Below are 27,768 nucleotides of genomic sequence, written 5' to 3'. Positions count from 1 at the left end.
CTGCATTATAAGAAAAGACAGTTGAAGTTCAAGGGCGTGAGACAGGATATTTGAATGATTCTATAAATCTGGGCATTTGATGGTAGAAACTCCTGCCATCATATAAATCAGGGAGCATGTATGGTTTATGTAACAAAGAACACAATCTATTATTGAGAAGTTCTCTTTGATAATGAGATGGTCTTTCATATTTGCTAAGTATAGGTTTTAGATTTGACCTCAGTATTTAATAAGGTTGTTCAGTTTTTCTCAGCTGTATATAGACCCTGTCATGCTGACGTATTTCATGGACTTTTCTTTCATCTGGGATATTGAGATGCATCTATATATGACAAAGAGAATCGGGAGTGACAATTTATTTTCTAAATAATGTTTCACAAGATCAAACAAAATTTTGAGGACTCTTGTCCCTTCATCCTTTACATATGCCTGCTTAAGATTACACGTTTAGCAAAATCAACTTCTGTTGATCTTTTGTTAAGGTCTGTTGAAATTTCTTGTCTAGGTTATCACTTGATCTTCTGAAGAATCTCTGTATATTCAAACTTTTCTTTATACTATTTCTCTCTTAGTGAACATTACTCCATATCTTGCTCAGATTGGGTATAACTTTCCTTGGCAGCTCTGAGGGAATCATTTCTATATTTTGACTTTCCTTAATGTGAGACTGGACACAGGATAGGATAAAACTTAGATGACAGCCAGTTTGTCATAAATGTTCATCTGAATACAGATACTTTAATCCCATAAGTATCTCCCAAAAACTTTATGATCTAAGTGCCTTAAATAATTCACTTATTCCTTCAGAACTTCCAACAGCTTTGTAGGTTAGCTTTTCTTCTCATTTTGGAAATTTCCATCATAATCTATGCATAACTTCTTCTTTATTGACACCATTTACATCTTTAGATCATTCTAATATTTTATAAACAAAAAATTCACAATCTATTGTGAGAATATTTATTCAGGGGCAGAAAGTAAGCAGTTAATATCCTCTTTTTCTACATTCTCAGTGATACCACATTTCAAAATTATCATAGTTCACCCTGAAATAACAATGAAATAACTGTTTTTTTTTATACAGCCATTGACAAAGTATTTCTTATGAGACTGTAGACATCCTACAATCAGTCACATTAAAAATACTTTACTCAGCATATCTGGAGACAAATTTATGTTACCTAAATAGTTATTCCCCTGCCAAGTTGTACAAATACTGGCCAGCTATGTCATGCTTTTTTTGTTAGAAGTTTAGTAACATTTAAAAAGCCCTGCTGTGATTTGTACTCTCCCCCCCAGCCTTAAGCAGGCCTGAGAGACCTTGCTTATCACAACAGACCAAGTGATAGGATCTAGGTGGAGTTACCCACCTTAGCTGCACAGAACACAGAAGCAGAACTGCCCCTGGGCTTGCCTTGAGATATCTCCAGCCATTACCAAGAATGGATTATGGATTATCCCACCCATCTCCGGCTGAAAGCAGGAAGGGTTTTGGGTTGAATCTTCCCCTTTAACTTGAGAGCTGAACATTAAAGCTTGAGGCTTGATCAGAGAACTTTGTCTTGGCTTCATCTCTTCTCTTCCTCAGTGCCCTTTCATTCCCAGCCCCCCTTTCATGTGAACCCAGTTGATTCATAGCCATTGGTGGCTATAGTGATTATTTTAATTCAACACACCTGAAGGTATGAAAATGGTTGTGGTTTAATTTAGAAGACAAGATAAGCCCTGTGCTAGATCTTCTTATCTTTGTATATTTATCTGATTTTAAAAACAAAAACTAGCCAGACAGTGGTGGTGCACACCTTTAATCCCAGCACTTCGGAGGCAGAGGCAGGCAGATTTCAGAGTTCCAGGCCAGCCTGGTCTACAGAGTGAGTTCCAGGACAGCCAGGGCTACACAGAGAAACCCTATCTCAAAAAACAAACAAACAAAAAATTAATTATGCATACATCATAATTAAAACATAGATATGCTATTTTATATGAATGAGGACAATGTATAATATTAATAACATCTTCTAGTCTAGAAGTAGTAAACTCTTTAAATGTAACTAATGATCTTAAGGGATAGACACCAGGTTGTGTACTAGAAATAAGATGGGGTTCAAAGAGATATCACTGTCTCCAGAACTGTATGTTTGCATGTATCATAGTTTTAAAAGTAGCTGTTAAATTTTAATTATATCATGTTACCTATGCAAATTAAAGAGTCAATCCCATATTATCATTTTATATTTATTCTACCTGTGTGGATATATTGAGTAAATATATTTTTTGTCCTTTCATATCAATTTTTAAGTTTATTTTCATCAGGAACAAAATGAACTAGTGTAAAGTTAACAAATTTAATTTACTTGTAATTAATTTTCTATTAAGTACATGATGTGAATAACAAACCATGCCTCATGTGTATTTTCTACATGTAATTAATAAAAAGTCAATTTTTAATAAGCCATGAATTTGTGTCTATTTCTTGCTGGGATTTCTGTTATAGAATTTTCATTGTCAAGTGAAAACTTCACATAGAAATTTTTAATAAGCATATTTTTAGTTTGGGCAGAAAGTAAACCAGATATGACTAGAGCAGAAGAGTACTGAAGGTCATTTTATCTCAGAGGAAAATTAACTGCAGAAATAGCTGACAGTGAGACCCAGCATAGAGAAGCATAAATGTTCTTTGCTGGCAGTAGTCTGCCTGGCTCTTGGCAACTTGTCCTTTGATCATCTGTAGCCTTCTATGAATATCAAAATCTTTGATTCTTTTGCTAGCATGCTAGTTTTGGGGGCAAATAGCTGGAAAGACTTTTAGGTTCTTTTGAGAAGCCTTTCTCTAAGTAAGAGAGAAGCTATCAGAATAAGAATAAAACATACCATTAAGATATAAAATGAATACCTTGTAGGCCTGATATTTCTTCTTTGAGTAATAGGGACAATATTGACACAGTGGGACCAGCAAGAATAATGGTGGCCACGTTAACCTTAACCCTGAGCCTAACCCTATCCTCACCTCTGAATTTCCTAACCTCCTAAACCTAATTCTAAGAACACTTATCCTAATCCTATCCATGACTGTCTAATCCCCTAACCCTAACTCAAACCCTGCTTGCTGTGGGGCATATTTCTTAATTATAACTTTTGAAGTGAGAAACCCTTTATTAATCTTGTTCTTTTGAGATATTCAGATCCACCTTTAATCTGTACTATAGATTCTTTTGACAAACTACATATATAAAGGACTTTGAATAGGGTGGTGTTTTTTGTTTTTTGTACTTGCCCTACTTTTTTTTTTTTTACTAAACAAAGTTGAATTCTTTGTTTATTTGTGTTTTAAAACTGGTATTAGTAAGTACTTATTTGGCCTGGTGGTGGTAGCACACACCTTTAATCCCAGCACTTGGGAGGCAGAGGCAGGCCGATTTTTGAGTTCGAGGCCAGCCTGGTTTACAGAGTGAGTTTCAGGACAGCCAAGGCTATGCAGAGAAACCCTGTCTCAAAAAAACAATAATAATAATAATGATAATAACAACAACAATTACTCTTTGGTGCCAGGTGTGGTGGTGCGTGAGTTCCAATTCTCCAATGCTTGGGAAGAAGAGGCAGGAGAGCTTGAGGTCAGTGAGCTTGCAGTCAGCCTGGGCTTATAATTAGTTTTAGGGTAACCTACATTTCAGCAGTCAATGCTAACCAATAATCAGTAATCAATTCTAATCAACAGCCAATAATGATTAATAATTGATGGTGCATGCCTTTAATCTCAGCACTTGGGAGGCAGAGGCAGGGAGATTTCTAAGTTCAAGTCCTGCCTGGTCTACAGAGTGAGTTTCAGGACAGCCAGGGCTACACAGAGATGGCGGCCAGCCTGAGACTACATTTCCCATGAGAACTAGTGCCAAGATGATTGTCAGAGAACTAACTGCTTATGCCTCGCAAACTCAATCCAAGATGGCGGCCAGCCTTCAAACTACATATCCCATAATGTCGTGAGAAAAAAGGAAGATGGCATCAGGCCGGAGACTACATTTCCCATGAAGACTTGGGGCCGGCGCACAGGCCAGGTGTTTGGAGACCCCTCAGAGCCAATTGCCTTCACCACCAGCCTGGAGACCTCTGCTGCCACTGTTGTGGTGATCCAGGAGGAGCACTGTGGTCCTGGGGGCATCAGCGGGCTCCTTTTGACATCACAAACCACGCGACGGGATCCAGTCGCCGCTGCCAAAGAACGGGTAGATGACCGGAGCTTCCAGGTACAGTGTCAGGCGGGTGGAAGCAGAGGGTCTGGGCTTCCCATGAGCATGTGGAGGCACCTGTGAATCTGAGGCAGGTGCATGACTCTAGCTGCCTCCAGTTACTGGCTGGCGGACCTATGGTCATGCCCCCAGACTTGTATAAAGGAGAACTGTATCGTGTTGGGCATTATTATTGAAAGACCTCCAGAAGGGGAGACCCTCACTCTTGTCTTGGGAGACAGAGACCGGCAAACCCAAAGAGGCTTTATTTCAGGAATCAGCCAGGCTGAGGTCAAGACTCATAATGAGGGGTGTTGATATCGCAGCCAGGGAAAGAAGGGTATTCAAAGGAAAAAACCACAAACCAGAGGGGTGAATGGGAAACCATGGAAGAACATCATAAAAATAGTGGACAGTCGCAGCCCATTATTCAGTCGGTCATGTGGGAAACTTCCTGTACATATTTTTCTCAAGAATGCAATCTTGCTCAACCATCTACTTTGTGGTCAGCCAGTTCCTGGAACGACCCAGCTGACCTGTAGTTTTAGTTCTGCTTTCTTTGTGGTCCATGTGACTCTGCTTTTAGAGGAAAGAATAGAAGAAATGATTGAGACAATTGATGCTGGTTGGCTGTAGTTAAAAAATTAGTGGGGATGAAGAAGAAACCAGCATCACTGAGTTGAAATCTTCTGGTGAGTGTTTTCTGAGAGGACAAAGAAGCTGTGTTCCAAAGATAGCCAAGGTTGTCCCTTGTTGTGCACCTGGAGTTGATCATATGTGAGCATCACCCAGGTGGTATTGGTTTCAGAGGCATAAATGAACCTGTCATGCAGAACAGCTAAGGCTTGGCCCTGTGAAGGGAGTGCATGACAGAAATGCAGTGAATCCTAGTCGCAGCGGAAGAACCCAGCATATTGAAGATGTCAGTCCCATGGGATGAGCAGAGAGAACAGCAGCAGCAGTAAAGTGGAGTCAAGCAGAACCTAGAGTGTTATAGACGGAAGATCTGGAGAAGTGACCCAATCTCTTTCGAGGATCACAGATGATCATGTGTGGATCCCAAATACTGGAACAAGAAGCTATAATATTGAAGTTACCTTTGAAACTCTAATATTTTGAGATTCCAGAGCTGTGGGGTACCTGCTCAGGAAAACAGTTTCAGACAGTGCAGTAACAGATAGGGATGTAGGTCTTTGGACAAACTACCTTTTCAACTGCTGTGCATGGCTTGTGCTTGAACAGGTGCATCTTTCAATAATCAGGACCTCAGGCACAAAGATGAGTTTGTAAAGCCAAATCAATTCTGTTTCTGAGAGTGCACAAAGTCCACTTGAGCAAACATCCTATGACAAACCCCCCTTGTCAACAGCCAGTCAAGGTACAACTGCAGGGTTAAGCTTCATATTGATAACTAATACACCTTACAGAGACAAAGTTAGTCTACCCATCATGGTTGTCAGATGATTTTACCCCCTTGATTGGTTCCTGCAGATTATGCCAGTCATGCAGCTTTTAAAATATTAAGTTACTGGCCTGCATGTTAATGTCCCAATCTTGCTTAACTGCAATAAATACCCAGCACCCCTAGACTTGGTCACTCAGTTTCGATCTCACGTGAGGCTGACTGGTGAGAATCCTTATTACAGACCTCATAATAAAGACCTCCATATGTTTGAATTGCAATAGGCTCCTTGTTGGTTGTTGGGATCTCTCTGACTTGGATATAACATCTTAGTGCATTGACTGGAACCCCAAGACACTCAGGACTCCCAACTAAAGGATTAAAAGTCCGTTTGTTAAGGTGAACAATTGTTTCTATGTTATTGGCTTGTCTGCCAGATTTGTGTGTGTGCCTTGGTTTTCAGGTTTTTCTTGAGTATTGTGAAGGGAGATGACTAAATTGAACGTGGAACCCTGCTACAGTGGAAATGCTGGAAAGTCGCAGCTCCAAAGTGCTTCAAAGATGTTCCAGAGCCTGGTATAGTAGATGGTGTTTCTCTGGTCTTAATTTCTGGGAAAGTTAGAGCAGACTTGGAGCCCTGCTACAGGGCTCACAGCTGTCATCCTGTCTTCATTTTCTCCTCTGTCTGAGTGGAGGAATCTGCTGGGTAGCCTTTACCACCCCCATTTGGCTGTCTATTTTGTGTGTGGAAGTTTGTCATTCTCTCTCTGAGGAAATGAGACAGATTCCACCCTAGTTGATTTAGTTCCTAGACCCATTGACTAGTCCATGACAGAGAACTCTTTGAGAAAGCATCCAGGGTAAAATCAGGCTCTGCCTACCTTATTTTACAGGGTAGAAAGACAAAGACCTCATTTTTCACCTCCTGAACTACCGTCTGCCCAGTTCATATGTGACTCTGTAGTTTTGAACTTGGAGCTGTCATAAGATGGGAGGTTGTTCTTCATTGATTGTCTCAAATTTAGCTTATCTTCCTTGGGTCAGAGATCCTGTCCTTTGTTCGTGGCCATTTCCAGGTCTGTGGAACAATCTGCTTTTCTGGCTAAAACCTTCCAGCTGTTTTAGCCACATCTTTGGTAGCACTGGCCTGAGAACCCAGGGTTAAAGATGACTCATCCCAGGGCCGCACAATCTCTGAGCTCCCCATTCCAGTGTATCCTTCCCTGCTCAGATCCAGGTGCCCTCCATATTTTGTCCTTGCTCAGCCACAGCTCCAACTCCCTCTTGTGGTGGCAGGGGCTCCTGTAATTGACATGGTTAAATATTTGGTTTTGTGTTGTAACAACTTCCTCATTTATTATTGTGTCTGTGTCATAGTAGTTTTCAGTTTTCAGCATTTCAGAGCTACAGTCATCTGAAGGAACCTCAGTCGAGGGCATGTCCTCATCAGAATGGCTGGGTGCTATGTCTGTGAGAGATAGTGTTGATGATTTATTAGGAAGGCTCTTCCACTGAGGGTGGCAGTATCCCTAAGCAAGTGGTCCTGGGCTGGATGAGAGAGCAGGATGAGCATGAGACAGTGACCAAGCAAGAGAGCAAGCCAGGAGACAGTGTTTGTCCATGCTTTTTTATTATATATTTTATTTACATTTCAGATGCCATCCCCTTTCTCCACCCACACTCCCCCCAAGAAAACCCCTATCCCATGCTCTTTTTTCCTTTTTGCTTTTATACACTTTTTAAAAATGTTGATCAAAGGATTTATAAGTTTGGTAATGCTCAATCAGAAGCGTAACCCAATACCCAACCTAGATATAAAAAACTATCTTTGAATGGTGGAGACATGTGAACATCTGCCTCCCTGTCTCCCCCCTCTTTCTCTCTCTCATCACCTAGCTTCTCCTTTCCTTCATCTTCACTCCTTACTCCATCTCTTCCTCTCAGTACTCCTTCCCACATTAGCTCCTCCTACATATTACCCTTCCTGTTAAAATAAAACTTTTCTCTCAAAATACAATTAGAGCACAATTATGCCACTTTGTACCAGTGAGGTACAAGATAGTCCTAATATCCAGTCCATCATTTTGTTGACTAACCAGAACCTCTGTAATCTATCCTAACTAAAACTCTTAGTTCTGAACCTGGATTTTTCCTTGGCTTTAGAATGAATGTCAGCTGAAAACCATCCACTCAAAACTTTTCTCTCAAGGTAAATAGCCAGGATTGGCTATGAGTCTATAAGTTTTCAGACCCATCAGATATCCAGAATGGCTGAGTTAATTGTTCATGCTTTTTGTTTTACAGTTTCTAATCTAAGCTCCCAAAATGATGGACTGTGATCTGACAGAACCATGTACAACAGCCACTTATTACCTGAGATGCTTTTGCTCAGAGCATTCAATCACAGCAGCAGAGTAGCAAGTTAGAACAACAACAGCAACTTTATTTTGCTGCTGTACAGAATCTATGTTGTAGATTATATTCTTGTGGACAGGACAAATTTTGGGTAGAAAGATTTTTGGATTGGTTGGGGTCTTTAACTCTCCATTAAGGGTCCTGCCTGATGCAGGATGTGGCCTCTTCAGCATCCATATCTAACTGCTATACATCTCAGCTAAGATCAACCTTAGACTCCTTGGTACTTATTTATGGTCTCTGACACATCCTAAATGTACCCCCTCCAACCCGCAGCCAGCTGCAGATTTTGATTCATTTTCCCCTCTAGCCCTCTCTTGTCTCTCACCACACCTGTTGCTGGTTCTCCCCGATTTCCCTTCTTATCTGTTCTCCCATGCAGTTCTCTCTCTTCCATCTGCCTCCTATGATAGCTTTACTCTCCCTTCTGAGTGAGATTCAACCATGCTCAATTCGGCCTTCCTTGTTGTTTAGTTTCTTTGTGTCTATGGAGTGTAGTGTGGGTTTCCTGTATTTTATGATTATTATTCACTTGTAAGTGAGTACATACATGCATGTTCTTTTAGATCTGGGTTACCTCAATCGAGATGATAGTTTCGAGCTGTATCCATTTGCCTGCAAAATTCATGATGCCCTTGTATTTAATAGCTAAATAGGTTTTCCTTTTGAAAATACATTTTCTATATCCATATTTTGGTTGAACAGCAACTGGATTATTTCCACTTTCAAGTTGTTATAAATAAAATGGCTCTGAATTAGTGGAGTCCTTACTTTAAGTCACCTGCCTTTACAGAGTTCCTACTGTATCTCCTGTTGGTCCTTTGAGAGGGTGTGGGACCCTGGGTATCCATGATGGTTCATCAGGTCTCTATTGGGTTAAGTGCATCCTATTCACTGAGGCCAAATGTGGCAGCCCAGTTATGGGAACAGCTTCCAATGATAGACAGCAGCTTTAAGGACTGATCTTGCTACAGGTGTTGTAGGACCATCATGAAGACTGAGCTGCACATCTGCTACTTACAGGCCATCGGTCCTTTGTACACCTGTGAGTGTCATTGTTTGTGTCTAAGTTTCTTAATGGCCGCAAGGGTCAAGGTTAATTGAGTCTGCTGGTCTTCCTGTGGAATTTCTATCCTGTTCGGGGCACTCAATCCTTCCCCCAACTCTTCCATCAGAGTTGCCAAGGTGCATGCAATGTTTTACTGTAAATCTCTGCTTCTGTTTCAGTCAGCTGCTGGGTGGAGCCTCTCAATGGACAACTCCTGTGTGGGAGCATCACAGTGTATTCTTAATAATGTCATAGATTCAAGCTTGTCCATGTTGGTCTCCAATTGAATGAGTTTTCATTGTCAAATGTTTTTTGTATTCTGTAAAATTGTGCATGTTTCATATTCATTTGTATTGAATTCTAGAAAGTCTCTAATGTCTTCCTCTATGTTTGTCTTAAGCTATTTTTCATTCACAGTAAGGTGTTCAGCTTCCATGAGTTTGTAAGCTTTGTGTTCTTTCTGGTTTTGTTGATATCCAGCTGTAATCCATGGTGGTCTGATAGGACTTGTGTTGTTATTTCAGTTTTCTTGTATGTATTGAGGTTGGCAGTGTGTCTGAATATGTGTTCAGTTTACAAGAAAGTTTCATGAGGTGCTGAGCAGAAGGCATATTCTCCTATATTTCAGTAGAATGTTCTCAAAGTATCAGCTGGACTCATGTTCATGTTGTCAGTTAGCTGGAATTTTTCTTTTTTATTTTTGGACAGGGGTCTGGAGAACTTGTCCACTGGTGAGAATGGGGTGTTGAAATCTTGGAATATAAGTGAATGAGTGTTATGTGATTTTAAGTTTAAAGCACTTTCTTTTATGAAGGTTGACGACCATGTGTTTAAGACATAGACGCTAAAACTTGAAATGGCATTTTTGGTGATTATTTTTTTCCTTAAGGAATTTGTAGTGTCTTTATCTGATTCTTTTGATTAATTGTTTAATATCTATTTTGCTACATTTTAAAATGACTACACCATATTGTTCCTTTTGTCAATCTGCTTGGAATATACTTTTACATTCTTTTACCTTGAATTAATGCTTATTCTTGATGTTGAGCTATATTTCTTGTCTGCAATTGAAGAATAGATTTTTATCAGCATCTATTCTGTTAGCCTTTGTCTTTTTATTGTTGAACTGTGGTCATTGATACTGAGAGAGTCAATGAACGATGATTGTTAACTCCTTGTATTTTGTTGTTGTTGTTGCTGCTGCTGGTGGTGGTGCTGGTGTTGTGGTATTTGTGTGCTTTCCTTTCTTTTGCAGATGATACAAGATTATTTACTACCTGTGTTTTCGTGTGTATTTTTAACTTCCTTGGGTTGGATTCTTTGTATATAACTTTGTGTAAATTTGTATGTGTAGATAGATATTGGTTAAATTTGAATTTTTCATGGACTATATTATTTTTCCATTAATAGCAATTAATTTTTCCTACATATAATAATCTGGGTATCTGTAGTTTCTGCAGCATGTATGTCCAAGCCCTTCTGACATTTACAGACTCCAGTGAGAGGCCATCTGCAATTTTAATAGATCTTCATTTATACTTTTCTTGGCTTTTGACCTTTGCAGCTTTTAGTAGTCTTTGTTTGTACTGGATGTTTTGACTATTATAAAGGAAAGAGACTTCATTTTAGGGTCCATTTTATTTGGGGTTTTGATGATTCTTTTACTGTGATAGGCTCCTCCCTCATTATGTTAGGAAATTTTTCTTCTAAGATTTTGTCATCAATATTTTCTGAGAATTTGATCTAATATTCCTCCTCTAGTCCTAGTATCCTTATGTTTTATCCTTTCACAATGTCCTAGATTTTCTGTATATTTTATGTCACGAAGGTTTAGATTTAACATTTTCTTCATGTGATATATCCATCCCTTCCATTGTACCTTTAATGCTTGAGATTTGTCTTCCATCTCTGTATTCTGTTTGTGAATCTTTCCTCGGTAGTTCCTCTTTGCAGTCTTAAGGTTTTGCTTCCATTATTGCTTCAGTTTGTGTTTTTGTTGTTGTTTTTCTTTCTACGTTTAGGTATTCAACACTTTTGTTTTCTTTTACTCTTGGTTTGTTTTTCTTGGATTTATTTATAAGATTGGTTGGTTTTTCTCTACATTTTTGTTTATGTTTTTCTGGCTGTCTTTGAGGTATTTATTGATTTCCTCCAATTCTTTCTGTTTTCCTGTATTTCTTTAAGTGATTTAGTCATTTTCACTTTAAGAACCTCTATTATCTTCATACAGTTGGTTTCAAAGCCTTTTTCTTGTACTTCAGCTATGTTGGAATATTTAAGACCTTCTTTGGCAATATAAATGGGTTCACACTTATTCACCAGAGGGTGATAAATGTTACTCCTTGTTACAGAATCAAATACCAACATCGTGGAATGGAATGTGGCTATCACTTCTGGGAGTGAAAAGTTTCATTTTATGTCAATGTACTTGATATACAATAGTTTGTGTCCAAACAATGAAATTTATGGTGGGACCCACCTTAGTCTCCATGACAGATTCCGTGAAGTATTCAGCTTACATTTAACCCAATGTTTGATTAATGCCATGGTTGTTTTTTCTCCTTAAATTGGACAGGGAGGCAAGTGAAGCACCCTTTAAATAAGTTATTTTTGTTGAGATGCTGGTTTTAATAATGTCACTTCCAATCACTAAACCTGGAGTCACATTTCAAAAAAAAAAAGATCTGATGTTAACAGGGTAATAATTTTCAAATTTGCCAGCATGTATTTATTTATGTCAGGTGCATGAAAACAAACTAGATTGATAGGTATATAATTTGGAACTTTAGCATAATCCAAGGAATATTGAATTTCCAACTTTGGAGATATGGCCAATGCTTAACACTTTCAGTGTTAAGTCAGGTCAGATGATTAAGACACAGGCCATTGACTGTAGCTGGTGTGTCATGTTACAGACCATAGCAGCTAACATTGCACATAGCATCCAGGTCAAAGAATAGCAAATTAATGCCACATTTTCTTCCAGGAAACAATCTGCTCCTTTTCAAACTCAATGTAGATGTATATTTTTTCAATTATGTTTCTTTTTTTCTTTTTAAATTAAATTTTAATTTTTTTTTTACATTCCAAAGTTGTTGCCCTTTCCTGGTCCCTCTTCCCTGAGATCTTCTCCCCATTTTCTTCCCTGCTGCCTCTGTGAGGTTTCTCTCCCACCCACACACCCACCCACCAGGACCTCACCTCCACCATATTCCCTTTTCCCTATGGCATCAAGTTTCTACAGGGTTAAGTGCATCCTCTCCCATTTTGTCCAGACAAGGCAGTCCTCTGCTGCACACATGCCTAGGGCCATGAATTATCCCCTGTAAGCTCTTTGGTTTTTGGCTTAGACTCTGGAAGACCTGATGTGTCCATGTTAGTTGACACTGTTGTTCTTTGTATGGGGTTGCCATCCTCTTTACCTCCTTAAGTTTTTCCTCTGACTCTTCCATATGAAAGATTTCATCCTACAAATATATATATATATATATATTAGATACATAGATAGAAGATACCTCATGGTGTCTTCTCCAAAATTGACCATGTAATCTGTCACAAATCACCGGGCAGTGCTGGTACACTCCTGTAATCCCAGCACTTGGGAGGCAGATGCAGTTGAATTGCTGAGTTCCAGGACAGCCAGGGCTACACAGAGAAACCCTGTCTTCAAAAAACCAAAAAAAATCTGTCACAAAAGAAGCCTCATCAGACACAAGAAGACTGAAATATTCTCATGTATCCTATCAAATCAGTACAGAATAATCTGGACTTGAATAGTAACAAAAACATCAGAAAGCTACATACTGAACAACTTTCTACACAATGATAACTTGCTCAGGGAAGAAATAAGGAAATAAAAGACTAGACTCTAGAATTCAGTGAGAATGAAGACACAGCACACCCAAACTAATGGGACACAGTGAAAGCAGTGGTAACACAAAAATTCATAGAACTAAGTGCCCTCATAAACATACCAGAGAGATCCTACTTAACAGCACACCAGAAAGCTTTAGAACAAAAAGAAACAAACACACCTAAGAGACAGCAGGAAATAATCAAAGTTGGGGCAGAAATGAACCAATTAGAAACAAAGAGAACAGTACAGAGACTCAAGAAAACCAAGGGCTGGTCCTTGGACAAAATCAACAAGATAGAAAAGCCCTTAGCCAGACTAACCAGAGGGCACAGAGACAGTATCCAAATTAACAAAATCAGAAGTGGAAAGGGAGACATAACAAGAAAAACTGAGGAAAGTTTTACAAAATCAGTTCTTTCTATAAACTGCAAAATCTCGATGAAATGTGTAGCAAGAGAATTGGATAATTATCTAGACAGATACCATAAACCCAAATTAAGTCAAGATCAGATAAATTATCTAAACTGTAATATAACCCGTTAGGAAATCTAAACGGGCATTATAAACATCCTATTGAAGAAAAGGCAAGGGGTAGGTAGTTTTAGTTCAGAATATTATTTTGGATTTTTCAAGACAAAGTTTCTGTGTAGCCCTGGCTGTCATGGAAGTCACTTTGTAGACCAGGCTGGCCTTGAACTCAGAAATCCGCCTGCTTCCCAAATGCCAGGATTAAAGGCATATGCCACCACTGCCCAGCTTTTGGTGCAGAATTCTATGGGAGACCTTCAAGAAGAGCTAAGACCAATACACCTTCGACTATTCCACATAATAGAAACAGAAGGAATGCTACCAAATTTATTCTACATATATATGTTTTAAAATTCAATTATTGATCTGAAATGCAACACTGCTATAGTCTCTTGTCAGTTCTCTTTGCCCTTCAATCCCAAGTCATTAAAAATTCCTTTCTGTGCTGGAGACATATCTCAGTGGTTAAGAGCATTGACTGCTCTTCCAGAGGTCCCGAGTTCAATTCCCAGCAACCACATGGTGGCTCACAACCATCTGTAATGGGATCCAATGTCTTCTTCTGCTGTGTCATAAGATAGCAACAGTGTACTTATACATGAAATAAATAAAACTTTTTTTTGTTTGTTTGTTTTTTTGTTTTCAAGGCAGGGTTTCTCTGTGTAGCCCCGGCTGTCCTGGGACTCACTCTGTAGACCAGGGTGGCCTTGAACTCAGAAATCTGCCTGCCTCTGTCTCCCAAGTGCTGGGATTAAAGGCATGCGCCACCAACGCCCAGCTTTAAATAAAACTTTTTAAAAAAGAATTTTTCCACTTTTAACTCTCCTGCTTATTATTTATTTCTGTTCATAGGAATGTTGCCTGTAGCTGAGGCTTGCCTCTGTATGTAACTGAAAATTGCTTTGAGCACCCAATCTTCTCTCTGATGCTCAGTGCTGCAAAGAATGTTGTTTGGAGCCTTTGGTGGGTGTTTATTGTGAATCATAGATTTTGAATATTGGAGCAAGGCTCTACCATCAACTCTATCCAACTATTTTCCTTGAAAAGAAATATCTTGGCCTGCTATTCCATCTTAATAGAAATTGAACATGTAGTGCCAGGGAAATGTTAGTGATCCCCAAAAAGACACACATGGGGTCTTATCTGATACAACTCCCAGCAGGGTCTTTATTCTATTTAAGCTAGCTTGCCCCCATCCCCAATGCACCAGCATCAGCCAAGACTGTTTTGGTGATGGTAGTGAACCAAATGTCTATGGGGAAAGGATTTATTGTAAGCAGCAAGTGGGGAGTTGTAGGAGGAGCTAAGGTGGGAGGAGTAAGGAGAGGAAGAGGAGGAGCTAGGGGAGAGAGACACAAGAGAAGGGGAACATAGAAGCAGAAGTGTGTGAGTCTCTAGCAGCCAAAGGTAGTTGGTATATCTAGATTGGGTATTGGGTTACACCTCTGATTGTATAGGCATCTTCTTATTGAGCATTACCAAACATATATAGCCTTTGGATAACCTAAGCATTGGAGTCTCATTTGATCGAGCCAACATGGATGTCAGGGTGGTCTGAGTTCAGCCAAGCATTGTAGAGACAGCATTGGGATTGACAGAGCCATCTCCCATGGTGGCATCTCCTGGGTGGCAGGGCTGGTGTCTCTGCCTGAGCAGACTGCTGGAGCTGAGAAGTGGGGAGTACAGCCACAGCCATTTTTGGACACAGGCTTAGGCTAGTCAAGAACATGGCAGGGGATTAAGAAAATTCTGATTGAATGCTGCCATTTTAAATGTCTGTTGCGATTGGGAGGATGTGTGCAGGCATCTAATTGAAAAGCTGCTATGGCCTTTAACATAATTGGCTGGTGCTGGGAGTCACGTCATAAACTTAACTTCACCTCCCCTCTGCATTAATGGTGATTAGGCATGGACTTGTAACCAAGGTGCAGGTTTGTTCAGGAAATAACCTGGAGACCCTGGTATTGTTGAGGGTGTAACTTGAAAACTCTAGTCTTGTTTGGGATTAGCCTAGAGAGTGAAGGTAGGCTTGGGTTTTGCTGGAAAGGGAACAACTTGGAAACTAATGCTAGGTACCTGACTAGCCTAGACGCCTAGTTTCTATTCCTGTACAATACCCCTGGTATTGTACATGCACCTAGGACTTCCTGGTACAGGCCTTATCATTGAGTGACTAAAGAAGAAATAACTAGGTCCTGCTTTACTAAGGGTTCTTCCTGTTATGCAGGCCCCTTCAAGAAGTGAACAATTGCAGCATGAAATCATGTTTCTTGGACAATCCTGAAAGACACCAGTAAAGGAAAATCACCACAGTTCAGAGCTTCATGCAGTAGTCATGCTCATGCATTTGTTTGAAAATGTGTGATTATTCACTGAATCATCAGCTATAAACAGTAGGATAGCTTAACTGTCAGAGACTTGGAAACGGAAGAATTAGAATATTGTTGAGAAAGACATAAAAGGAAGAAGTATGTGGATAGATCTCTCACAATGGTCAAAGGATGTAACGATACTGATGTCTCATGTAAATGCTGATCAAAAAGTAAGTTCAGCTGAGCAAACATTCAGTAACCAAGTAGTTAGGGTAATCTATACTGTGGGAAGTCATCTGTGTACATTTTTGTGTATCTGTGCTTGTACAAGGTGTAGCTCAATCATTTTAGGCATAATTATGGCCTGGTACACATATAATGGTTTTTCTTTTGGCTGGAATAGTAACATTTAGGCATTATTATGACATGTTTTTTTTTTTAATTTGGAAATTATGCATGTCATAAGAAGTTATGATTGTGTGTGAAGTTAGCATGGGGTAGAGTTGAGATTGCTGTCTTGATTGTTAACTCTATTACATCTGGAATTTACTAAAACCCCCAAAATGACTTTAATCTGAATCTTGATAGTGGAAGACACAGCTTTAATCTAGATGTTTGAGCTGAAAAGCCCAGCTCTAATCTGATCCATGACTTGTACTGCAAGCCTATATAATGACATGGAAGGAGAAGGTTGTAGGAGAAGCTGAGGTGGGAGGAGAAAGGAGAGGAAGAGGAGGAGTAAAGGGAGGAGGAGAAGGAAGAGGAGGAGCTAAGGGTGAGACAAACAATGAGGGAGTGGGACATGGAAGCTGATGTTCACTTGTCTGTAATAGTCAAAGGTAGTAGTTACATCTAGGTTGGGTACTGGGTTACACCTCTGATTGTAAGGGCATCTTGTTATTGATCATTACTAAATATATAAGCCTTTGGATAATTTAAGCATTAGAGCCTCATTTGTACTGAGCCCGTGTGGTTGGCAGGATGGTCTGGGCAATGTCCAGCCTTGCAGTGACAGAGTGGAAAATTGGCTGAGCCATCTCCCACGCTGGTGTCCTGTGGGTGGCAGGGCTGGTGTTTCTGGCTGCCAGTTTCTGGCTGGCCATGCAATATGGTGGCTGAGCTGGACAGAGACTCTGCAGTTTAGACAGTTGGCTTAACCAGTGGCTGCTTTTTTAAAATAATTGCTACAATGGAAGGTGTTTGCTCTTTAGCTGCTTGCTCTCACCTTGATAGCAAGTCCGTTCCTTCACTGACATTAGGGCCACCTTACTTGGAGTTCCAGCTTGTTCTAAACTTAAGCTGAAACATCAAGCCTTGTGAACTGAGCAACTACAGGATCCTTGCACTTGGCCTTTATAGCTAGTTATTGTTGAATTAGCTAGGCCATCACAGCCCTAAGTCTTTCTAAATAATACCCTTTAATAAAGAGACATTTATTCAATTAGTTTGGTATTCTATAGAACTCTGACTAATATACTAGGCAAGCACTGAATACTTTTAGAGCAGTTTGGGCACCAGAACCATCTCAGCTCAGATACAAATTCAAAGTGGCCACCTTCCCTTAACCTTTTGTTCAGGTGATGCTTTGATGCTGGGCTGTTACAGCTATTGGAAAAGAAAGTCAATAGCAAAAGTGGGAAAATGTAACACAAATAATAGAATTTTATGAGGACCTCAGATAGAGAGATTCAAGATTAAGTGAGGAATGGGAAACCAGATGTCTTAGCTTCTGTAGGCTGAGACCTGGCACCCCTACTCACATGAAGATCAGGTGACAGGAGATTCTTTTAATCCTTGATTTTACTGCACCAGTCTGGTGACCCATAAGGTTTCTTGTCCCACACATTGACTCAGTGATTCACTGCCAGTCTCAGAAATCAGATTCTTTCTAGGGATCTTCACAAGAATAAAGCAATGGAGGAAACACTTCCTCAGTGTGCTGTAAGATCTCCAGCAGTTAAAGACCAGTGCTAACTAACCCTCTCCATTCTTAGCCTTGCAGAGCCTCACTCTCCACCAGATACATGTAAACCCTGAGGTAGGCTCTATTCTCTCCAGCTAGTAGTAATGTTCCTTCCAACATTGTTTTCTGCATGTTCACCATTCTCTTACCCACCTTTGTGGGGCGATGGGCTGTGAGAAGCAGCTGGGTGCTTAGTCCAGCATAAGCCTGGAACTCCGGACCCTTACTGGACGGTGGGCATTTAGCTCTGCTCCCGGGCTCTGGTTCTTTTCATTTAGCTTCAGCTCTCCACAGCCCCACCCTCAGAGAGGTCTATGGTTATCTGAGGAAAAAGCCTCAGGCCCTAGAAAGATTTACATACTAATGAGATGCCTGAAGGCCAGAGGGTGGAGCCAGTTAAGCATTCTTCCTCACCTCCTCCCCCCTTCTCCCTCCCTATTCAACTCAGGTCTGCCCTGGGTTTTATGGGATTGCACATCCAGATCCAACCACCATCTGCCATGACATTGAGCCTGTAAAAACCCAAGGACTTTCTCGTGTCATTGGGGCCTTGACATGAGGAAGAAGGACAAGGCCTTTAATGGTGCCTTGTAGCTGCAGCCACTATGCCTAACTTCCTGCTTGGAGTTGCCCTCAGCATTTCCAGCCACAACTACCCACACCCCTTCACAACCAAGAGGGTCTTTTCAAATGTATATGTCATCTGATGGTGCTAATATGCATTGCTATCCTAGATGCAAGTTGACAAATTTGTTGCAAACTGATGATCAGTGATCCTGTGGCTGGATCCTGAACTGACAGGATCCTTCCATGGATGTGTGGCAGTGTAAGACAATTAGCATGCCTACCTCATGTAGCTGGCACTACAAGTTTGCAGAGTTTTCTCTTTGATTGGGAGTGATCCAGAACACTTGGTTGGAAGGACAAAAGTCAAGTGTAGTGTGGGCAGGAAAGATGTGTTCTCCATTAAGAAAATTTGTTACAGTCTCAGAGGATGCACATGACAGCTACAACCTCTTTAACTCAAATTCTGGAGAATCTGATGCCTGCTTCTGGCCTCTGTGGGAATTGTATGCATGTGGTACAAAGGCATTCAGCAAGCTGAACAACCACATATTATTAATTTTTCTTTTAAAATAAATGTTATTTTAATTGTTATGTTCTGTAAAAAAGTGTTCATTGTTATCCACCTTGCCTGTGTAGTTTTTATCATGGGCACTTCTCCTCCATGAACTCTGTTCTCTTGAACTCTTATTTAATTTAAAAACATATTGATAAGCTGGGCAGTGGTGGCACACACCTTTAATCCCAGCACTTGGGAGGCAGAGGCAGGCGGATTTCTGAGTTTGAGGCCAGCCTGGTCTACAGAGTTAGTTCCAGGACAGCTAGGGCTACACAGAGAAACCCTGTCTCGAAATATATATATATATATATATATATATATATATATATATATATATATATATATGATAATTTGTAGAGTTTTTGTTTAATGTGAGCAAAGACCTGGTCTGATTCACAAATGTTGTACGATTAGACTTACTGCCCATGCTTATAACCCCAGCACCCAGGAGCTGGAGCAGAAAGAAAAACATTTAAGCACATCTTCAGGCAGGACACAATGAGTTTGAGATCATCCTGGATCACAGTTCATCACTAATTGCATGGAGTGAGAACAGCACATAGGCCTTTCCAGGCATCAAATGATAACTCTTGTCAGAAGGCTTCTCTGTAGTTCTCTTCCTCCTCTTCCTCTCTCTCCTCCTCTTCCTCCTCCTCTTCCTCCTCTTCCTTCTCCTCCTACTCCTCCTCCTCTTCTTCTTCTTCTTCTTCTTCTTCTTCTTCTTCTTCTTCTTCTTCTTCTTCTTCTTCTTCCTCCTCCTCCTCTTCCTCTTCCTCTTCTTCCTCCTCCTCCTCCTCTTCTTCCTCTTCCTCCTCCTCCTCCTCCTCCTCCTCCTCCTCCTCCTCCTCCTCCTCCTCCTCCTCCTCCTCCTCCTCCTCCTCCTCCTCCTCCTCCTCTTCTTCTTCTTCTTCTTCTTCTTCTTCTTCTTCTTCTTCTTCTTCTTCTTCTTCTTCTGCCTAGGCTCACATTGAATATTGTATAATGATTGTAGTTTTCAAATATCCTAAACTTTGTGATTTTTAGCATAAAATTTCTCTACTTTTCCTGATGTGAACCAAATTGGTGCTTCTCTGTAAACGTCAACTTACAAAAATGAGAGAACCTCCCATGCCAGTTTCAGTGGAAATTACATAAATGCAGAATACAGTGAAGTTCCTCATGATATAGGAACTTTTATTTCTGTGTGTCTTTGTGTTTTTGAGTTGTGTGTGTATCTGTGTTCATTCCTTGTTTGCATGTGTGCATGTTGAGCAGTGTCTGTGTGTCAGTGTGTGTGTGCTTGTGTGTTTGTGTGGGTGTGTGTGTTTATGTGTGTGTGTGTCTGTCTGAGTGTTGTGTTCATTTGTGTGTGTGTCTGTGCATGTGTCAGGGTGTTTGTCTGTGTGGGTGTGTTTGTTTATGTGTCTCTCTGAGTGGTGTGTGTGTATGTGTGTGTGTATGTGTGTGCATTTGATGACACCGGTGCTGGGAATTTTTATAGTCTTTATATACACAATATGATAGATCCAGGCATGTTAAAGAAATAGATATATCAAAGTCACAGAGGGTGATATGCATGACAGATTCCCTCATTCCCAAGCTTTCTCAATGGATCTGCATGTAATCCATAACTCACACAAAATATTAGTTCCAGTCAGCATCTTAGGTTTTTTCCAAGGGTCCATTTTATGTAACTCAGATCCTCCAGTTTGCACAACCACCACAAATACCTGAGCTACCTTCCTTACCTCATTTGAAGAAATGAATATAGGTCAATGTGTCTTACATTCCTGTATTTAGCCTTTCCCATACTTAAGGTTTTTCACAAATTCTCCTGTCTTTCCATGAATCCATCTCTGGTGATGCTGTGACAAGATGAATATGAGTGGGCTGGCACTGTAGTCACCTTTGAGACTGTCCTTTTTGGTGTTTGTACAATGGATCCTTCTACGCTGTTAAACTCACCAAAGGGGTGATATAGAAAGAGCAGCAGTTATGGTACCTCAGAGAAGAGTCCTTCTAAGGGGACAAATTCAAACAAAAGAGATGACAAAGACTCTCCAAATAAGACAGTGCTGGAAGGCAGCACACATGGAAGGATTCTGTTATGTGATTCAGGTAACATTCATAATACACAAAAGCCAGACTGTTAGGACCATTATATTTCCATTCAGGATGTAGTTAAGAACATAATTAGGGCAGAATTACACTTATTATAGGAAGAAAATAGGCAAGAGTAACACCTAAAAACCAATGTCATGCTTTGTATTGGGTGTTAGAAGACTGATTTTTTTTTGGCCTTCTTGCAAGGTCAGTAATTTGATAAAAAAAATTTAGGAATTTTGGACAACCCCTTATTAAGTTAGATTCAACTACTAATTCTCTTCTATTACACTCTTGTAGTGTATGAAGAATTAAATTTTGAAGAAATACTCCTAGCATCATTTTTAACATGGGTTATGTTTTACAAGGTGAAATGTGCATCTATTATGAGTTGGACAATATTCCATAGCCCTTCACAAAAGGATACAACTTGAGCTGTTTGCTTCATCAGAACCCTGCATGAAGAGCAGGTACCTGCTGCTCCTACATCACATTTAAATCAGGGAGCATGCATGGTTACTGCAGTGAAGGACACAGTCTATTAGTGAGAAGTTCTCTTTGATAGTGAGATGGTGTTCTATTTTGGTAAATATGGATTTTAGATTTGGCCTCAGTATTTAATAAGGCTGTTCAGTTTTCCTCAGCTGTATGTAGACCCTGCCAAGCTGAAGTAAGCAAAGGGCTTTTCTTTCATCTGGGATATTTAGATGCATCTATATATGACAAAGAGAATCAAGAGTGGGAACATATTTTCTAAATAACGTTTCACAGGATCAAACATAATTTTTGAGGACTCTTGTCCCTTCACTTGCTAAAGAGACACACTGCATTCTGAAAGTGATCATGCTTTACATATGCCTTCTTAAGATTACACATTTAGCAAAATCAACTTCTGTTGACCTTCTTTAAAGGTCTGTTGAAATTTCATGTCTAGGTTATCACTTGATCTTTTGAAGAATCTCTGTATCTAAAAGCTTTTCTTTGTACTGTTTTCCCTCTTAGTGAACATTACTCAATATCCTTGCTTGGGCTGAGTGTGATTGCCCATAGAAGCTCTGAGGGAATCATCCCTGTATTTTGACTCTCCTCAATGTAGACTGGACACAGGATAGAATAAAACTTAGATTACCGCCAGTTTGTCATAAATGTTGATTTGAAGACAGATACTTTAATCCCATAGGTATTTCCCAAAACTTTTATGTCCTAAGTGACTTAAATACCTCATTTATTCCTTCAGAACTTCCAACAGCTTTGTATCCTTTCTTTTCTTCGCATTTGGGAAATTTCCATCGTAATCTATATATAATTTTCTTATTGAAACCATTTACATGTTTAGATCATTCTAACATTTTATAAATGTTAATACCATAGCATGCAATGGGCTTAACAAAAAAATCAAAATCTATTGTGAGAATATATATTCAGGGATGGGAAATAAGCAATTTATATCCCCTCTTTCTAATTTCTCAGTTGCACCGTATTTCAAAATTATCATAGTTCACCCTAGGATAACAGTGAAATAATTCATTTTACATACAAAAATTGATAAAATGTTTCTTCTGAGACTGTAGACATCCTGCAATCAGTCACATTAAAAATACTTTACTCAGTACATATGGAGACAAATTTACATTACCTAAATAGTTATTCCCCTTCCAAGTTGTACAAATACTGGCCAGCCATGTCATTTTTTTTTTTTTTTTTTTTTTTTTTGCATAGAGGTTTAGTAACATTTAAAAAGCCCTGGTGTGATTATTTTAATTTAACAAAGCTGAAGGTATGAAAATGGCTGTGGTTTAATTTAGAAAATAAGATAAGCCCCGTGCAGTATCTGCCTATCTTTGTATATTTATCTGTTTTTAAAGAAGATTTACTGCATATAGATATCTTTTAAATTATTAACATGTTTATGCCTGCATAAAATTTAAAATATGTATATATCACAATTAAAGTCATAGATGTGTTAGTCTTGTATGAGTGAGGACAATGTCCAGTATTAATAACATCTTCTGGTCTATTAGTAGCATACTCTTTAAAGGAAAGAATCAGACCCATATTATCATTTTATATTTATTGTCCCGGTGTGGATATATTGACTTAATATATTTTTGACCTTTCATATCAATATTTAAGTTTATTTTCGTTAGGAACAAAATGAACTAGGATCATGTTAACAAGTTTAATTTACTTGTAATTCATTTGCTATTAAGTACATGATGTGAGTAACAAACCATGTCTCAGGTGTATATTCTACATGTAATTAATAAAAAGTGAAAATGTATAAGGCATGACTTTGTGTCTATTGCTTATCTGGGATTTCTGTTTCATAATTTTCATTGTCAAGTGAAAACTTCACATAGACATCTTTAGTAAGCATATTTTTAGGTTGGGCAGAAAGTAAACCAGACATGTCTAGAGCAGAAGACTACTGAGGGCATTTTATCTCAGAGGAAAATTAACTGCAGCAATAGCTGACAATGAGACCCAGCATAGGGTAGCATGAATGTTCTTTGCTGGCAGCAGGCTGTGTGGCTCTTGGCAACTTATCCTTTGATTATCTGTGGGGTTCTGTGAATATCAGTCTTTGCTTACTTTGTTAGTATGCTAGTTTTGGAGGTAAATGGCTGGAAAAACTTTAGGTTCTTTTGAGAATCCTTTCTCTAAGTAAGAGAGAAGCTCTCAGAATAATAATAAAACAAACCATTAAGATATGAAATGAGCCAGGCAATGGTGGCTCACACCTTTAATACCAGCACATGGGAGGCAGAGGCGGCTGGATTTCTGAGTTCAAGGCCAGCCTGGTCTACTGAGTTAGTTCCAGGACAACCAAGGCTATACAGAGAAACCCTGTCTCAAAAAACAAACAAACAAAAAATAAGATATGAAATGAATACCTTGTAGGCCTGATATTTCTTCTTTGTGTAATAGGGATAATATTGACTCAGTAGGACCATCAAGAATAATGGTAGTCACCTTAACCTTAACACTGAGCCTAACTCTATCCTAACCCTCACCTCTGAATTTCCTAATGTCCTAAACCTCATTCTAAAAACCCTTATCCTAATCCAAACCATGACTGTTTAATCCCCTAGCCCTAACTCAAATCATGCTTGCTGTGGGGTATATTTCTTAATTACAACTTCTGACGTGAAAAACCCTTTATTAATCTTGCTCTTTTGATAAGTTCAGATCCACCTTTAATCTGGGCTACAGATTCTTTGACAACCCACATATATAAAGGACATTGAACAGGGTGGTGTTTTGATTTTTGTACTTGCCCTACCTTTTTTTTAAAGTGATTTGTTTTTTATTTGTGTTTTAAAACTAGTATTAGTAAGCACTTATCTCTTCCAAATTCTGGTATACACTGAAATCAGGTCTAATATCCTGCAGCATAAAATCAACCAGTCCTTGATTTTCTAATTTACCTTGCCCAACAGCCTTTACTGGGACATTCTATTAAATAATCTTTCTATATACAAAGATTCATTCTCTCTATGATTTGAGCTATATTTATCTACAGAATGTGTACTAATTCAACTGTTGTTTTTTCTCCACTTTTCCACTAATGAAGATGTGCTGGCTACCAATAGTGCTCAACTGTGTTTCCCTTATGTCTCTGGCTTTTCTTCAGGGTTGACTGATACCTGTCATCTGCTGCAAGGGAGCTGCAGTTTCCCTGAGCCCAGCATGAAGCCACAAAATAAGTCTCTTGTTTCCTAAAATCCCTCTTTAGTGTTAATGGTGTTAGCATTCTGTCTAAAACTCTACCTCACAGTTATCTGATGACAGCCAGGTATCCTCCTCCCCATAGTTACCTCTCTTTAAAGACAGATGGAATATGTTCTATGGGTGTGAGGGGAGGTGTGGGGGAAGGGGATGTCTCAGCAGGCTCATGCCTCCTGCTGAGATATTTCTTCCCCTGGAGGGACCATGCCTCACACTGAGACAGCTCTTTCCCAGGAGCAACTGGCCACAAGACTGTATAGAATAGAATATAGTTTATCCAGGACATGGGGAGGAGAGTTAAGAGGGTAGTAGAGCCAGAGAAAAGCAGAGCGTGGCAGAGTAGAGAAGTAGAGGCTGGGCATGAGCATGTGGAGAGAGAATGGGGAAGGGAAGAGCCCAAGAGGGCCAGAGAAAGAGAGAACAAAAGGGCAAGAGATCAAAAGAGAGGAAGGGGCAAGTAGCTACCTTTCCAGTGGGTCAGGCCTATCTGGCTGTTGCCAGGTAAACATGGGGGGGGGGGGCTTACCTGGCTGTTGCCAGGAAACTATGGTGGAGTTTAGACAGAATGCTAAGAAATAACCAGGATATCTTTCCACTTATGGGTCAGATTGATGCCTCCACTGCACACTCAGTACATGGCTATGGAAACTGTTCACCTTGATTACAGGAAGAAGAAGGCAAGTGCTGTGAATGAAGCTCAGGTAAGGTCTGGAGTCAGGTCCTGGTAGGTGCAGGATCATTGCTCTCAGAGGGGAGGAGCAGTCAGCTGAACAGCCAGAGATGGAATGGTGCGTTCTCCCCCAGGGCAGGGTGGGGCGAGATTCCTTCTAAAGGCTATGTATACATGCTAATGGAGTACAAACTTCTAAGATTTGGAAAAGGTCTGTCCCTGCATGGGAAGCACACTTTAACCTTGAGGAGTGGTAAGACTCACTGGCCAATAGAGGCTTTCAGGCAGACCTGCCAATCAGAAAAGGAGGCGCGTTCTTCCGGGTGCCATTCTGCATGTTCACTGTGCCTGTGTAGGCTTGAATGGTCATCTGTGCCTTGCTCTGAGCTCTGCTGTTGGTGCTGTGTGGAGACCTCAGGGAAGCTCTGAAATCGAGTCATGGTGAGCACAGGATCACTGCCCACACTGGGTAGGGGAAGGTGGCTGAGCAGTGGGAGCTGGGGTGCTGGGTCTTTTCTGGGGCTGCATAGGAAGGATCAGCCCCAGATGTGACCACCTGTGAGGTCCCTGGTGATCAGGAGGTGACCTCTGAGTAACATCACTATCATAGATGATTCTGAATCTGCACAAAACATTTAGACCAGTTGCTTTCTTGTAGAAATGTGTGATTTCTCTGACTCTGCAGCACACGTGTCCAAACTATTTTGTCTTTTGTAGAATACATTAAGAAGATAGGCATAGCTGGGCAGTGGTGGCTCATGCCTTTAATCGCAGCACTTGGGAGGCCTAGGCAGAGGCAGAGGCAGGCGGATTTCTGAGTTTGAACCCAGCCTGGTCTACAGAGTGAGTTCCAGGACAGCCAGGGCTACATAGAGAAACCCTGTCTCAAAAAACAAACAAACAATCAAATAAACAAACAAAACCTGTTTTCAAGAAAACAGGCATAAATCTAACAGATTCGTTTTCATACATTACTTGTTTTTGTTTTGTTTAGTTTTTGTTAATTTTTTTCTGTTGTAGTTTTTTATATTGCTTTATTTTTTACATTTAGTGTTTGATTATTATGTGGTTAAGGGACTTTTTCTCCAATCTGTTGAGTTTTTTTGGATGCTTCTTGCATATTAACAGGCATATTCTTTGGTTTAGGAAATTTTTCCTTTATGATTTCATTGAAAATATTTTCTAGACTTTTGGGCTGAAATTCTCCTTTTTCATTTATCTGTAGTTTTTCCCTTTCACATGTTGAAGAATTCCTGGTTGTTTATTGCCAGGAAACTTTTAGTATCCACATTTTTTGACTGCTGTATCCATTTTGTTTTATTCATCCTTAATATTTGAGACTCTCTCTTCCTTTCCTGTTCCCTGGGTGAACCTTATCTCTGTAGGTGTCAGTGCACAGGCAATTTCAATGCTCTGCTCTCAGGGACTTAGCAACTGCTTAAGTCATTTCCTGCCTCCATCACCTGCTGCTGTTGTCACGTGTGCTTGTTATATACATGGAAAACCAGCTACAGCTGCTATCTATGTTTGTTCCCTGTCTCTGTTCTCTGCACATGCCCATCTCTATTCTCTTTTTTTACTCTCAGGTCTCTCTCTCTCTCTCTCTTCTCCCTGTCTCTCTGCCTGTCTGCAGGTCCTCTTTCCTGCCTTAATGCCTTCTCCAGGTTCTCACTCATCTCCCTTCTTCCAAACAATGTCTTTTTTTTGGTTTTTGAGACAGGGTTTCTCAATGTAAGCTTGGCTGTCCTGGAACTCACTCTTTAGACCAGGCTGGCCTTGAACTCAGAAATCCCCCTACCTCTGCCGCCCAAGTGCTGGGATTAAAGGTGTGTGCCACCACCGCCAGGCTAAACAACATCTTTTGTACTATATCTGTTGCATGTTTTTATTTCTCAGGACCTGCTGTGATAGGATAGCTTGGATTCTTTGGTGACATATTTTCCTGGTTATTATTTATTATATTCCTATGCTGGTGTCTATTCCTCTGGGTTTGAAGTGATTATTGATTTAGATACTGATTTCTGGATTTGTCTTGCTTGGGTAGAAATTTTGTTTCTGGGTTACTGTTTGATGTCTGGATTTACAGAAAAATTTGTCTGAGTTTTGCCTTTAATACTGGCCTGTTTGGTGGGTATGCTCAATGGGGAATGCTGGGTAATATTGGGAGCAGGGAGAAGAGGTGGGCAGGAAGAGATGATCTTAGCATCCACAGGCAGACATAGTCAGGACAGAGGTAAAGCTGCCTCTGGTGTTTAGTACAGTGCTAGGGGAAACTGTGATCATTGCATCTGGGATAACAGACAGTGTGGTAGATCTATAGAAAGCTTACCTTGTGTCCTTTACATGCAGGTAAAGCATGTGGTTGAACAAGGACTGTATGCCCAAGTGGGGCTGAGACACAGGGATGAGGCAGG

The 27,768-nt window shown here is 40.1% G+C and overlaps 1 pseudogene; it reads left to right on the top strand.

Moving 5' to 3' along the window:
- LOC143433992 (uncharacterized) overlaps nucleotides 1-27,768 on the top strand; it is a 137,814-nt pseudogene that overhangs the window by 68,448 nt on the left and 41,598 nt on the right.

The sequence above is a fragment of the Arvicanthis niloticus genome (assembly GCF_011762505.2).
Source record: "Arvicanthis niloticus isolate mArvNil1 chromosome Y unlocalized genomic scaffold, mArvNil1.pat.X SUPER_Y_unloc_2, whole genome shotgun sequence".
NCBI classification, from domain to species: domain Eukaryota; kingdom Metazoa; phylum Chordata; class Mammalia; order Rodentia; family Muridae; genus Arvicanthis; species Arvicanthis niloticus.
This window is presented reverse-complemented; position numbering and strand designations above follow the sequence as displayed.